This window comes from Fukomys damarensis, unplaced genomic scaffold (assembly GCF_012274545.1).
Source record: "Fukomys damarensis isolate Sample0158 unplaced genomic scaffold, DMR_v1.0_HiC HiC_scaffold_9, whole genome shotgun sequence".
Classification (NCBI taxonomy): domain Eukaryota; kingdom Metazoa; phylum Chordata; class Mammalia; order Rodentia; family Bathyergidae; genus Fukomys; species Fukomys damarensis.
Window position 1 is genome coordinate 24,690,712 of NW_022900921.1, and position 15,000 is coordinate 24,705,711.

Sequence of the window (15,000 nt, forward strand, 5' to 3'; positions counted from 1 at the left end):
CGCCGCCCTGGCTTCCTTCCTGGCCTGGGGCAGGGATGCTGATTCCGGATGACTGCCAGGCACCGGTCGCTCTGGCCCTGGGTCGCGCTCCTCGTTCGGGTGGCTTGGCCGGTACCAGTGGCTCCACAGCCCCGCTCTGGAGCCCCCGCTGTGTTCCACACGTGCTCTTGTCAACGTCGTGGCAGATCCTCTTATTCTGATTGCTTGGCTGAAGAGAACGAGGCTCAGAGAGATGGGGTGGCTTGCTCCGGGTCACACTGGCTGGACGTGATAGTGTCAGAATGTCAGTATTCCAACACGAGTGACTCCAGACTTGAGTGGGTTTTTTGTTTTGTTTTGTTTTGTTTTCTTGCATGTCGCTGCCTCCTAGAAAGCCAGACGTCCCACCACCGCCAGCTAGAGAAGAGGAAAGGGCTGTTGAATTTGAGATGTTGGGTCTAGCAAAATCTTCACTGACAGCAGAGACTTCCTGCGTGAGGAGGAGAAATTTAATATGTCCCCAATTCACTTCCTCCTTCTGTTTGGTAACTGCTTTATTGAGCTATAATTCACACTCCACACAATTTAGTGATTTTTCATATTCACAGAATTGCGCAGTCATCACAATCAATTTTAGAACATTGTTATCTCTTTTAAAAGAAACCCGTAGCCTTTATTCATCACTCCCCACCCTCCTCCACCTTCCCAGTCCTAGCCAATCACTAACCTACTTTCTGTCCCTAGAGCTGTCCTGGGCATTCCATACAAATGGAATCCTGTAATATGTGACCTTTTGTGCCTGGCACCCTTCACTTAGCATGTTTTCAACGATGATCCATGTTATAGCATGTATCTGTACTTTGTTTCTTTTAACAACTAAATAATATTCCATTGTATAGAGGTACCACTTTAGTTTATCTCTTATTAGTTGAGGGACATTTGGGTTGTTTCCTCCTTTAGGTTATTATAAATAATCATCCTGCTGACTTCTACCCTACAATCTAAACTTTTAGAGACCTGGGGAAGGCCCTTCTCCTCCTCCCAACAATTAACTCTAACTTTTCCTCAAAGATGATTTCATGGCCCTGAAACTTTCCCAGTCATGTAGGGAATTAGTTTGGTTTAATGTTCTGTTCTTCCTGCCTTGACATTCTTGACAATATTTGAACAAGAGACTCCACATCCTTATTTTGTACTGCACCTACAAATTATGTAGCCAGGTCTGCTTTCTAGGTAGTCCTGGAAATATTAACTCTAAGTCTCCAAGGTCCCTCTGCCCCACGCCTAGCCCTGCTGGTGGAAAGCCTGCTCTCACTTTAAAGGCTGTCTTTGTAAAGCTGCATAGCCAAAGAAGAACTTAAAGATACCAGAAGAGCCGATCTACTTGTGTGTGTTTGTGCATACGCGTGTGCTTGTGTGTGTGGTGGAAACTAAAAGAGTGGGTGAGAACTTTCATCCAGACTTGAGTGCCAAATGCCTCCAGAGCCTAGTTACTACTGCATAGCACCTGGCTAGGTTTCCTCTATCCCTTCACCCACATTGCCTGCATGCTCATCTAACAGCCTGGTGTTGAGGAGTGTGTGCATCCCCACAAAAACTTAGACCCCCCAAAGGTGGCAGAGCTGTATAAGAAAGGGGGTGTTGGGCTGAGAGGCAATACTGGTCTGGTCCTGCCCTTCACACCAGTCAACTTACCTGATCACTTTTTCTTCTCTCCCCCTCAGTTTTGTGTTTGTCTCCTTGAGGGGCATAGTTATACCTTAGGCCCCTTTCCAGCTGTGCTATTGTTACCTGGACTCATATGAATAGTGAGGAGGGGCACAGTATAGGGGCACAGTGGTGCTTGTCTAATTAATCTACAAAATAATACTGGTTAAGATGAGAAATAGCTCCCTGCCAAGGGTGATATGTCTTGGGTGGGGGCATGGTTCATGTAGCAATACAACTTCAAAGAAAATAAGTGATGCTCTCCAATAGAAATATAAAGTTATTTTTATACTAAATATATTCAATTCGAGATTAACATTTTGAGCTTAAAAATAAAACATAAGGGCTGGGGATTTAGCTCATTGGTTCTGGTGCCTGCCTCAAAAGGACAAAGGCCCAAGTTCGATCCCCAGTACCAAAAATAAAAACAAACAAAAAATAAAAAACCCCATAAAACTTCTGCACAGTATTAAGGTAATAATTTTGCAGTGATTGCATATTTTAGGGGACAAATAGAATGGCAAAGTGGGGGGGGGGCTGGGATGTAGCTCCAGTGGCAGAGCCCTTGCCTATTATGCATTTTGAGAAGCCCTGAGTTTGATCATCAGCATGGGAACAAACAAAAACAAAGTGAAATCATAAATATAATCAAAGAGAAAAACAATTCACAAGGAAAAATGCTAGAAATACAGGACAAAAAGAAAATTCCTTAATATAGAAAGAGTTCCAGTTAAGTCAATAAGAAAATGATTCAACAAAACAATTGAAAATTGGTCAAGAATAGGAGGGCCTTGTTGGTGGGGGAGAAATTGAAATAAAGAAAACACAGAGAAATAACTGCTTTCACTTATCAGATTGAGGAAGATTAAACACTGGAGGGCTGGGTGTCGCTCAGTGGGAGAATGCTTGTCTTGGTTTGATTTTCCAACACTGGGGAGGGGGGAGTTTAATGTCTATAATACAAAAAAAATAGTATCCAGTTTGGGCTGGGGATGTAGCTCTGGGGTAGAGAGGGCTTGCCTAGCATTTATGAGGCCCTGGGTTTGATTCTCTACTTTTGATAATTACTGTCTTTATCACTTTTTTTTTTCACAGTGCTCATTATTGAACCCAGGGCCTTCACACTGAGCTACAGCCCAGCTCTTTTTGTTTTTTATTTTGAGATAAGGTCTTAATGAGTTGCTAAATTTCCCAGGCTGGGCTCCACCTCGTGGTCCTCCTGCTTTAACCTCCCAGGATACAGTTCGGAGATTACTAGCCTGTGACACCACACCTGGCTTAATCAGCTTTTTATGTTGTTGATTGGAAGCGGAGAAAACTGGATGGAGCAATTTCCTGCTGTCAAGATTTAAAATGCAAAAGCCATTTGAATAGATATTTTAACTTCTGGGACTCTCTTTTGTAGCTGTGCGTGTACAGAGTATGAAAAGAAAAGTATTTTCATTGCAATTAAAACAAAAAATTTTAAGAATTAAAATATTTTAAAATGACCCAATATAGTGATTCTATTTTAGAGGGCCAGTTAAAAAATTATATTACACTAATAGAACAGAATAAGAAAGAATTTTAAGAATTTCATTTATGTGAATTTTAAGGATATGTTTTATAATACATTAAAGATCCAAGTTGCAGAAATATGTATGATATGATTATTTTCCTGGTGCTGGGAGTAAAACAGGGCCTTGTGCACATAAGCACTCTACCACTGAGTTATACTTCTAGCCCTGGAACTCTGTGCTTTCGAAGGTAAATAAAATGCTAAAGAAAGTTCTGAGGAAAGGAGAGGAGCTAGGAATAAAATATGACACTTTTACAAAGCATTTTTCTGGGACGTTTGCATTTTACTTTTGGGGTTGTGGAAGTATCTAGGCTGGAATCCCTTGAGGTACAAGTTAAAAATGCAAATTTTTGGCTCTTACCCCTCACCCTGGGATTTGTCATAAATGTGACAGGCAGCCTGGCTGCCATCCGGTTAAATCTCTGTGAGACCATGGAAACCAGCAGGGGCAAGGAGACAGGGTCAGTGGTCAGCAGAGGTCCAGACAGAGCCAGGCCAGGTTAGTTTTGTGCATCGCTTTCTGCAAACAGGACCTCGGGGGTCCTGGCTTCCATCCAGTAAAGTTGCCCTCAAAAGAGATTCTCCCTGGACTGTGCTAAGCTTAGTCCCAGGGGCCTACCTGCCAGGCAGGCCCAAGTTAGCTCCCCCACATTGCTCATTGCACTGACTTGATTGGAAGTGCTGTGAGGCAGGACCATGGACTGGGTAGTCCCACCAGGTGCTCTCTGCAGGCCCTACCCCAGCCGGCCCATGGAAGGGTGTAGCGTTTCCTAGTTTTCCTGGCACCTACTTCGGGCCTACTGTCCAGCCTTCTCCCCGAGGGCTAGCCTCCAATTGTCCATGTGAAATAGCCCTCCATCCCTCCAAACTAGATCTGGAATCTGTCCTAACAAGATTAAAGTGACTTCTCTATTTTGAGGGACAGGCAGAGCAAATGGAAGTACCTCATGCCTGGTCTCCCCAAATGCGGTGGGGACCCTTGCAGTCACTAGTCCCAGACCGCCCACTGCACAGGGAGGAGAACCCAGCAGCCCCAAAACAAAGCTCAGGGTCCACGGAGTCCGTCACAGCTTCCGCCCTTTCTGGCTGCCCTGGACTGATCAGAGGAGTGGACCCCCTTCCCCAGGGGACCCCCTTCCAACCAAGGCTGGCCTCTTGGGGCAGCAAGCGCCCCGGGCTGCCCTGGGTGCCTCTCTGCACGCCCGAGCCGGGTCTCAGCGTCTGTCCCAGAAACCTTTACTCTTCCTGCTGCGGGGATCTTGCTGAATCGCGCTCTCCTGAGCTGCGCGTCCAGAGATCATAACCACGCACCCCACGTGGAACTGCCAGAAAAGTTATGGGTCCCAATTTCCCGCTGCTGTTGAACATATGACAAACAAAACCAAACCAAAAAACCAAGCTGAATGTTAAAAATTACCTTGCTTTCCAAAGTATTTATGGGCTTGGGCAGGGCGAGGTTTCTCATCCCTGCCACGGGATGCATAAAGTGTCCTCTGTTCCTCCCTTTGTTGGTTTCTTTCCCAATTGATTCGCAGGCACATCGATGACTCTTCTAATTATATATTTTCCGAAAAGTAATACATTGCAGGAACAAAACAACGCAAGGTAAAAGTGTAAAAAAGCCTGCCCCCAGTCACCCAATTACCTGACCCAAAGGTGTATTTAGTGCCTATCCCCGTGCTAGGGATCAAACTAGGATTTCGCACATGCTAGGAAAACACTGATTTAAAAATCCACTTTATTGAGGCATAGAACAAAATGAGCATAATTTAAATTGACAGTTCCATGAGTTTAGACACGTGGATAAACCTGCAGAGGGTGGTAGGAATCAAGACAGGAAAATACTGACATTGCCCCCAAAGACTTTTTCTTGTTCCTTCCAAATTAATTGCCACAACCACTGTTTTAAAAAATATGTCCTTCTAAAGTGTTTCCTGCAAATTTATTATGTATTGCAAATTTAAGCCATACTATATGACTTTTTTTTCTGAGAGCAATTAAATTCTGCGGACTCCTTTACATTTTTGCCATCGTCAAATTTTGTTAGTACTTTGGCGCGTGAGTCACTTTTCTCTCGCTTTTGGGGTGTTTCTAACATCGAATTTATCCTGGGTCAGTGGGCATGATGGGCTTTAAAACTCGTGTTAGGGTTTGCTGGAAAAGGGGGAGTCGCTTTGCAGTTTCCATTGTCGTTTCGCGTTAATGTCTCCCTCCCCCCTCGGGGCTCCGCTGGTGGCTGCAAACCGCCTCAGCCGGACGGGAGTCCAGGCTCCAGAATCGTCCCTCAGGATCCCCTCGCGGGAGCCCACAACTGGAAACCTCAGGGGACAATCGAATCAGACCGCGATTTTAGAATGCGATAGAGAGGAAGTGTCATTTAAGGGCCAGCCTACACCTGCGCGGGAGGTGTGACGCTCGGGGAGCCGCGGCTGTGGAAGGAACCGTCGCGTGGGCGCTCAGATTAGGTAAAAGCCAAGCTGGACGCACAGCCGCGGGTCTCTGCCCACAGTGCCGGGGTGGGTGGGGTGAGATGGGGTGAGGGGAGCACGGGTAGCGAGCCCTGCAGCAGCTCCGCGGATTGGCGTGGGGTCTCCGCTGTCGCTTCCCCGAGAGGTGTAGAGTAGACCGGAGGTCTGGGCCGCCCACTCCGGCCCCGCTGGGACCCCGGGGCGGCCTCCCGAGCCGCCCTTTCCGGGTGGCTGCGGCGTGGTCAGTGTTGGATTCCGGCTGGGAACGGTCGTTCAGAGGGATACCTCCCAGGGTCGCCGCCCTTCCTTCCTCTTCTTTCTTCCTCCAGGTCGTGTCTTCCTACCTGCTCTGCGGAAACCGCGAAGTCCCCACCACCTAGCGGAGCAGAATGCGAGCCGAGAGGTGGCAAACTTCGGCCCAGGAAAAACTTCCTTCCGATTCCACGAAGTCCTGTTCGATCAATACCTCTTGCGAGGCAGGCAGGGCGCGGGGGATCTCGGGCACACTTGGGATCAGCGAGGGGACGAGAGGACCCTTGTCCTGGAGATATGCGGTAATTCAAACGCGAAATGAGCGCAGCGGAAGGGTTGCCCAATCCAACCTCTTAGTGCGCTCGGGGACGGTGGTGGACATTCAAGCCTTGAAAGGAGCACAAGCCAGCGGTCACAGATTGGTACATTCGCAGCGATCGGTACCCGCGGCGATTGTGTACCTCGGTGTGCTTTAAACATGCCGAGACGACACGGGGACACGCACGTGTGCCTTAAGTGCGCACCTTTGTCTGTGTGTGTTTTACGTGTACGGGGCCAAGCATTTCTCAAGGTGCAGCGATGACCCGGGATACTGATTCCAGGCTCGGTTCTCTCCTCTCCGCGGCCTCTGTCCCCTCGGAAGCGCCCCTCGCTGCCCTCTGTCCCCGCAGGCCAGGCACTGGCTGTGCTGGGCGCACACGCATTTTTGCACTCCGCCGTGTAAACGTGTCTGTGCTCTCCCTGCGCCCTCACTGGGCGTCGCCGGTGCAGACTTTCTGTTGTGTGGTCTGTATCTCTAGGTAGGGAACATCTTTTGTCTCTCGGCAAGAAGCTTTCCTCCGGGAAAGATAAAGTAATCGATAGGGTCTTTTAAATAGCTCCGCGTTTCCTGTCGGGCGAGGAGTATCAGCGCGAGCACCAAATCTGCTCTGGTATGTCACCTTATCTCTCGTCCCTGCTGTTGTCCCCAAACGCCGCCTGTCAAGGGAGACGCCACCCGCATTAGGACCCAGACTGGGGCCCTTCCGCTTGGGGTCACGCGCTGCGCCCTGGGGCGCTCGATCTCGCCCGCCCCTTTTCGGTCTTGCTAGCCAGGTGAAGAGGCAAGGCCAGGATGAGGGTTCTGGGCCGCAGCGGAAGCATCTTGTGGGTGCCTGTTCCTAGGGCGAGCGCTTCTTTTCTAACCACAGAAATAGTCCAGAACAGAGTTTTGGCGGCTGTGCCAACCACCTTGCTTCGCTGTGCTAGGAAAAACCCGACTTATTGTCTTTGGAAAGTGCGGCTTGGATGTTTAAAAAACAAAACAAAACAATCCAAAAAAACACCTGCCAACTAGGTTTTGCTAATCTCCAGGTGGCTGGAGCTGGGTTAAAGAGGAAGCTCCTGAGCCCTGAGGGTCAGGGTGATCTCCCCTTGCAGTCAGCATCCCAGCCTACAGCAGCTCTATTCTCCCAGCCTGCAGCCAGCTGGAGTTGGAGGTGACCCTGGCAGGGTGGATGGCAGGACCTCAGAAAGGTAATGCAACCTCCAGTGGTCTTGCAGCTTTAGCAAAGGCCCTGTGGCCAGCCCGGGCTTCCCTGTCTTTGGTGAATCCTCAGTGCAGTTCTTCAGGCCAGGCCCTGTACCCAAGTGTTCTCAGCACCCAACCATCCTTAGGCCCAGGGTCTCTTCCCACCTGTAAACACACTTATGTGCATCTCATTTTTCTTTTTCTCATTTATAAGTCTGTGTACCATTTTTACAAAAATAAGCAAAATTATAATAATGAAAACTCTCAACCCTCTCTTCCCTCCTATACTTAACCACACCAAAACCACCAAGCCTCTAGATAACACAAGTCAGCCTCCCCCTGATTTCCAACTTCACAGGGCTGGGAGGCTAGAGGGAGAAAATTACTTCTTGGGCTCAATACAGACTTGCTCCCTTTTAATTGCCTAGGATCATTCAGGATTACTCCGCTGCTGAGAGAGGACCACCCACCATACACAGCCTCGGGAAAAGCCAGACCCTGGGAAAATTTGACTTCTCATTTATTAGGGTTTATTTATTGAAAATAGAAATTTTCGTTAGGACATAAAGTCAGAGTAAACATCAGCTTTCTCCTTCCTGCTGAGAAAGAGGCATTCTGAGTTTTTTTTGTTTTTTAGATCTTCCTACTTCTTGTGGCCTTTCGAAAGGAATTTGATTATTAGAAATAGCCAGAGGGTGGAGGAGGAGGAGCATTGTGTAAACTGTGCTTTCGAGTGTCCTGGGCCAAGTGCACCCTGTTCTGTGCTGAGATCAGAAGAATGTGAGCTGAATGTTGCCATTCTGCTCTGGCCCAAGGGCTGATGTGCTTCATCCCCTGCCCTGCCCTCTTCCGTTATTCTGATCTGGTCATTCAGTCCTGGGAAGATGTGGACATGATCTTCATGGAGAGAGGACCCGGTCCTCACTTCTCCAGGGTAGAGTCCTCAGGAAGGCTGCCTTTGAGAGAACACTTTGTTAGAAGGAGCCCAGGGTACTTGACTTCTTTTCTTCTAATAAGATATATGGGGTGAGAGATGGAGAATGAGGAGACCAGTCAGGGGGTTTTAGGGCGGCTCCTTCACTGTGTCAGTCATCCTGGAGGACCCTGGGCCTTTTTCTTTCCTTATTTCTTTCTTTCTTTCTTTCTTTCTTTCTTTCTTTCTTTCTTTCTTTCTTTCTTTCTTTCTTTCCTTCCTTCCTTCCTTCCTTCCTTCCTTCCTTCCTTCCTTCCTTCCTTCCTTCCTTCCTTCTTTCTTTCTTTCTTTCTTTCTTTCTTTCTTTCTTTCTTTCTTTCTTTCTTTCTTTCTTTCTTTCTTTCTTTCTTTCTTTCTTTCCTCCTTCCTTCCTTTCTTTCTCTCCTTTTTGGTGGTACTGGGGTCAAACTTGGGTCCTTGTGCTTGCAGGGCAGGTGGCGGAGTCACTGAGCTAGAGGGTACTCTCAGCTCAGTAGTAGCAGCAAGAGGTGAAGTGCGAACAGGGAACACTAGGAACAGCTCTTAGCCCAATCCTGAATCTAGGTGCGGCAGTGATTCTGGGAGATGCTACTTAGGATGAGAAAGCTTCCTTTTCCTGGGGACTGACTCTGAGGTTCCCTGGAGTCTCTGAACACTGCTTTTCAGGCTTTCAGGAAGTTTTTACTTGAGCGTAATATAGAAGTACACAAAATAAAATTGTGAAGCCCTATGAATTTTCACAATCTGTACACAGCTGTGTAGCTAGGACCCAATTCAAGAAACAGAATGATATCAGCATCTAGAAAGCTCATGAGCTCCATTTTTCTCCAGGGTAGTCTTGATTGATTCTGATTTCTAACATTAATTCGGATTTCTAACTTAGATTAGTTTTTCCTGTTTTTGAGCTTTGTATCTAATCAGACTGTTTCATACCTTTTATATGTTGGTGAGATACATTGTAGTTATACTTAGCTCCTTTTCACTTTTGTGTAACATTTTATTTTATTAGTATATTACAAATTGAGCATCTTTGGCCTGAAATCTAAAATGCTCCAAAATGTGAAGCATTGTAAGCACTCACATGATACCACAGTGGAAAATCCTACACCTGATCTCATGTGACAGATTGCAAACAAATGCAAGTAGGGGGCTGGCGGTGTAGCTTAGTGGTGAGCACATACCCAGCATGTACCAGGGTACCAGGCCCTGAGTTCAGTGGGTTGGTAGGGTGAGAAAAAAGCACAAATGCAATAAAAATATTGTGTGAAATTATGTTCAGGCTATGAAACATAAATGAATTTTGTTAGGACTTGAGTCTCATCCCAAAATATATATGCAAATGTTCCAAAATCTGAAAAAACAGTCTGAAATCTGAAGCATTTTGGGTAAGGCAGACTCAGCCAATACTCTTTATTCATTCTCACTTGGTTCACATGTGCAGAGTTTGCAGCTTTTCTTTGGGTTTTTGTTTTGTTGCTGAAGGTTGAATCCAGAACCTCCGCAGTGTCCAGTGTTTGACTGCTGTGATAGTGAGAGCCACTATTCATACTTCTAGTGGGTAAACCTCTAGGAGTGGGCTTGCTGGGCTACAGGATATTCACAGGTTAAGCATCTGTAGATTCTACTGAACAGTTTTCCAGACTGGCTGAACACATTTACATTCATTTGGGCAGTGTATGAGAATTGAAGTTTTCTACTTCCTAGCCAACATTTGGGAGTGTGAGTTTTAAAATTAAAGTGATTCTGGTGGGGGTGTGGGGATATCTCTTTGTGGTTTTGTTTCTCCTTTTTCTAATGACTAAGAATTCAAGCACCTTTTCAAATACTCTTTGGTTTTTCGACTATTCTCTTGTGAAATGCTGATTTCTTTGGGGTTAATGGAGTCTGCGGTTTGCATTTTTGTTTCATTCTTTTAAAATTATTAATTTTAAATGTATTTTTGTCTGATACATAAAACCTAAAAATTGTACATATTAATGGGGCATTATGTGACTGTGTAATGTTTAAATCAGGTTAAACAAATCTATCTCCTCAACTATTTGTCATTTTCATATGGTGAAGGTTTTCTATTATCATCTTTTCTTCCAGCTCTTTGAAATATACAGTTCATTATTTTTTCCCCCTTGTTGTGCCAGGGATTGAACACAAGTAATTTACTTGCATTTTTCTCCTTATTTATTTAATTCTTCATTTCTTTATTTTTGTTTTTTTCAGACAGGGTCTTACTATGTAGCCCAGGCTGACCTCAAACTTGTGGTGATCCTCTTGCCTCAGACACCACAACTTGATGTATTTTTCTTTTTAAGATACATTACCTATTTGCACCTTCTATTTAGTGAGATCTTGGTTAATTAATTTTTGTGATCTCTTTTAGTATTAGGTAGTTACTACACTTGATCTTAGCCAAAAGGCTGAGAAACAATTTATATTATATTATATAACCTTTTGCCATTTTATTTTATGCTGCAAAATTTTTTTCTCAATTCTCTTCCCAAAACCTTCATTTTTTATTGCAAGGCACATGATGATAATGTCTAAAGAGGAAACTCATACACAGAGTGGGGGGTGTTGGTTGCCAATTAGGAGTGGTTCTGTTTGTGCCAATGGCAGAACAAAGACTGTAAGCATCAGGCCTCTAACCATCCCAGCAGGGGATCCACAGGACTGAGGCCATTCTTGCTCTAGTCTACAACAGCATGAGAATGGCTGACATTCAAGATTGATCTGCCCTGATGGCAGACCTGTATGAGTCTGCGCATGCGTGTGTGTTTGCGTCTGCACATGCGTGTGTGTGTGTGTGTGTGTGTGTGTGTGCATGCGCGCCTGCCTCCCTGGGGGCACCTGCTTTGAAATTTCCATCCCAGGCCCAGGGATTATGGAGAGGGAGTAGAAAGCATGTCAGTGGCTACTCTCTCAGGATAGGAGGAGTTCAGAGTAGGTAAACCAACAGAAAGAGGAGAGGGAAGAAGGATCTGATGTTTAGGCTGGGGGATCTGGGGAACATCCAGAAGAAAGGAGAGCAGGGGAGGAGCAGCTCTGGTGCAGCTCAGGCTCTAGAGCAGGGCCGCACATGCTTTAGAAGATTTGGGAACTTCGTGGAACCTCCATGTTTCTCATCTGTAAGAAGGAATAGTTCTCACAATTATTACAAAAGATAATTTGTGAGAATTAAACAAAATAATGTAAAATACAGCTTCACATTCGCTGACACTCTGGGGTCTACATCCTTGCCCTTTGAATTCAATACTTTTGCTACTGCTTCAACCAAAAGAGTACCACAGAAGTAGCTCCATGTGATGAAAAGCCACTTAGTTTCTTCCTCCCTTCCTTCCTTCCTCCCTCCCTCTTTCCCTCCCTCCCCTTCCTTCCTTCCTCCCTTTCTTTCTTTTTCTTTCTTCCTTCCTCCTTCCCTCCCTCCCTCTTTCCTTCTTTCCATCCTTCCTTCCTTCCTTCTTTACCAGGGATCGAACTCAGGACTTGCACTTGTGAGGCAGGTGCTGCAGCACCATTGAACTAAATCCCCTGCCTAGTTTCTTTCTTTTTCTTTTTAGCTGGAGCACTTGCTCTTGGGACCCTGAGCCATCATAGTAGGAACCTGGCTGCCTGGAGGCCACATGCTGTGAGGGAGCTCAAGTCACCTAAGAGGCCACATGCAGGAACCCTGGTTGACAATTCCAGTGGAACCAGCTCTCTGCTCAGTCCAGTTTAGGTGCTGGACATGCAGGTGACTAAGCCTCCAGCACCCAGCAGATCCTACTGTTATGGCTGAAATCCCAGACTTCACGGAGCAGAGATGGGCCAGCCATTCCTATGGGGTCCAACGTTCCAGCCTGTGAAGCCAGTTCGTGTAGTGAAATGGTCATCTTCACACCATTGAGTTTGCAGTGATTGATTACCGGAACTCAGTCCAAGCAAAATGGCTTATGGGACTGTTTGCTTTATAGTAGATGCTCACTAAACTGGAATGCTGGTAGCATCACTGGTGACAGTGTTGTTGCAGTTTGAGAGGAAAAGGCTGTTCCTGGAGCAAGAGCAGAGATGCTGGCTTTAGGGAAGTTGATCCAAGATTATCTCATGCCTTCCTGGACAGGGTCTTTATTTTGGCTTTAATTTTAGCTCCCTCTCCCCCTACCTCTGAGGCCCACAACTGCAAATAGCCAAACAATGAGGTGATCAGAAGGATCTTAGAATTTTCTCTTTTTGTACCCTCACTTCTTGTGTTAAAAACTTCTGGAGTGGCATTGGCAAGGATTGCAGGCTGCAGAGAAACTGGGGAATGTGGGATGTTGGGGAGGTGTTACCTTTTTGTTGCTATCTTTCTTTTTTCTCTTCTTTCCTTTTCTCTCTCCTCCTCTTCCTTCTCCTTTTCCTTTTTCTCTCCCTCCTCTCTCTCTCTCTCTCTCTCTCTCTCTCTTGCCCTCTCCCAGCATGGATATTGAATGCAGGATGTTTACACTGAGATACATCTCATCTCCTTTTATTTTTTAATTTTTTCACAGGATCTTGCTAAGCTGCTAGGGCTGAGTTTGAACTCTCTATCTCTTGCCTCAGCCTCCTGCAGTGATTTCAGGCATGCGCCACCATGCCTAGCTTTATTTTTGAATTATTAAGAGTCAGGGCCTCTGCTGTGTTGCCCAGGCTGGCTCTGAACTCTTGGGCTCAAATGATCCTCCTGTTTCAGCCTCCCAAGAAGCCGGGACAGGAAAGGATTGTTTGGTGTTGTAGATATGACTTGGGCTGTGAGACAGCCCTGTTCAAGTTCCTTTGCTTGTTTCTCCTTCCCAGGAGCTCAGGGAAGAGAAACAGTCACCAGACATCTAAGGGATATTGCACGTGGAAGTTCAGGCCCCAGGAGGAAAAGCTGTGGGGCTGCTGGGCACTGTAAACATTTTAGCTGGGGCAGAGCTGCCATTTTCCCCTCTCTGGCAGCATCCTCAGCTCAGAGAGGAAGGACAGTCAGCCTGAGCACGCTGCGTTTTCTTGAGTTTCCCTACGAGCTGGGTGCATCTTCCTGAGCTCCAGAAGCTGCTCCTCCCACTGAAGAGCAGCGGGCAGAGCGGCACCAGCAGATTTTCCACAACTCCGATCGATCGCATCTGGACAGATCATTAGCGCGGCTGCACCTTCGCCCGCCCGCTGCCTGCAGCGGGGCTTGGTCCCAGCTGGAGATTCCTATCCCTGAGCTTCCCCTTGACCTTCCCCCTTGGGAGGCTGCGGCTGCCACGACCTGGGGTCTCTGGCCTGTGCCGCCTGTTTTGCCTACCTTCTAGAGAGCAGGGGGAGGGAGGGAATGAAAGAGCAGAGGAGGGTGGGGGAAGAGAAAGGGGGAGAGGCAGAGGCAGAGACAGAATGAGCGTAGAAATTCCGAAATATTCCAGGCTGGGGGCGCAGAGACTGACTTTAGCGGGAGGAGCGTGCCCAGCCTGCCCGATGAGGGGCGTTCCAGGTGCAGGGAGAGGGAAAACCAATCTCCCCTCTCTCTTCCTCTCATCAGATGTAGAGTGACAGTGGCCAGGTGTCAGGGAAGGAGAATGGGCAGGAGATTATTAGAGGGCATTTAGGTTGGATGAAAACATTCATCTCTTTAAATGGTGAGAGTGGCTTGCTTTTAATCAGTGAAATGCGGCTGAGTGCAGACGGTGTGCAGTAAATCACTGTGTGGCAGTGGCAGGGCCTCTCCTGTGAAGCAGAGTGTGTGTGTGTGTGTGTGTGTAAGGGGGAGGAGGAAGAGCACCCCACCTGGGAGAAGCCAGTGGAGCTTGGTGAGCCAACTAACCCCTCAGTCCTCTTGCGAAACTGGGCAGGGGAGTTGTTGATCAAAGGGCACAAAGTTTCCCAGGAAAGGAGGGGTGAGTCGTGAGAGCTGTTGTGAAGCAGGGCGACTGTGGTCAACAGCAATGCATTATGTATGTCAGGATAACTGGGTACTTAGCATAAAAGATGATAGGTGAGCATCCATCGGCTTGATTTAAGCATTCCACATTAAAACATCCCCAAGGACCCAAGTTCGATCCCTGGTACGGGGGGGGGGGAAGCAAAAATCCCAGAGGCTGAGCTGGGTGTGGTGTTGCATGCCTGTCAGCGCAGGCAATTTATGGAGACACTACCTCAAAAAATAAAAAGGGCTGGAGATGTAGCTCAATGGTAGAGGGCTCCTAGGTTAAATTCCTAGTACCACAAAACAACCCACCTGAACCTATTACACTGTATCCTGTACATATGTACCATTAGGGTTTGCCAATTAAATATAATATCAATAAAAATGAGAAGAGCAATAATATCAACTTCTTGGTATAGTAGTTAGTAAAAATTACCTTGATCACCTGTGTAAAGTTCATAGCTTGATGTCTTCTGACTTTTTTGGGGGGCATGTGGGGCTAATTACAGATGTTGAGATGTTAAGAGGGATCAGGGTACATGAAAGATGTTATGCACATGTAAATAATTTTTTTACCATTATATTCTTTGGAAGAAATTGGCGGCACATGCCTGTAATCTTAGCACTTGTGTGGTTGAGGTAGGAGGATGGCTGTGAGTTCAAGTCCAGCCTGAAATACATATAGCGATACACTGT

The 15,000-nt window shown here is 46.7% G+C and overlaps 1 pseudogene; it reads right to left on the reverse strand.

The window, feature by feature from the left end:
- Positions 1 to 10,761: 10,761 nt before the first annotated feature.
- LOC117285411 lies at positions 10,762 to 10,849 on the reverse strand (annotated as a pseudogene).
- Between the last annotated feature and the right edge of the window lie 4,151 nt (positions 10,850 to 15,000).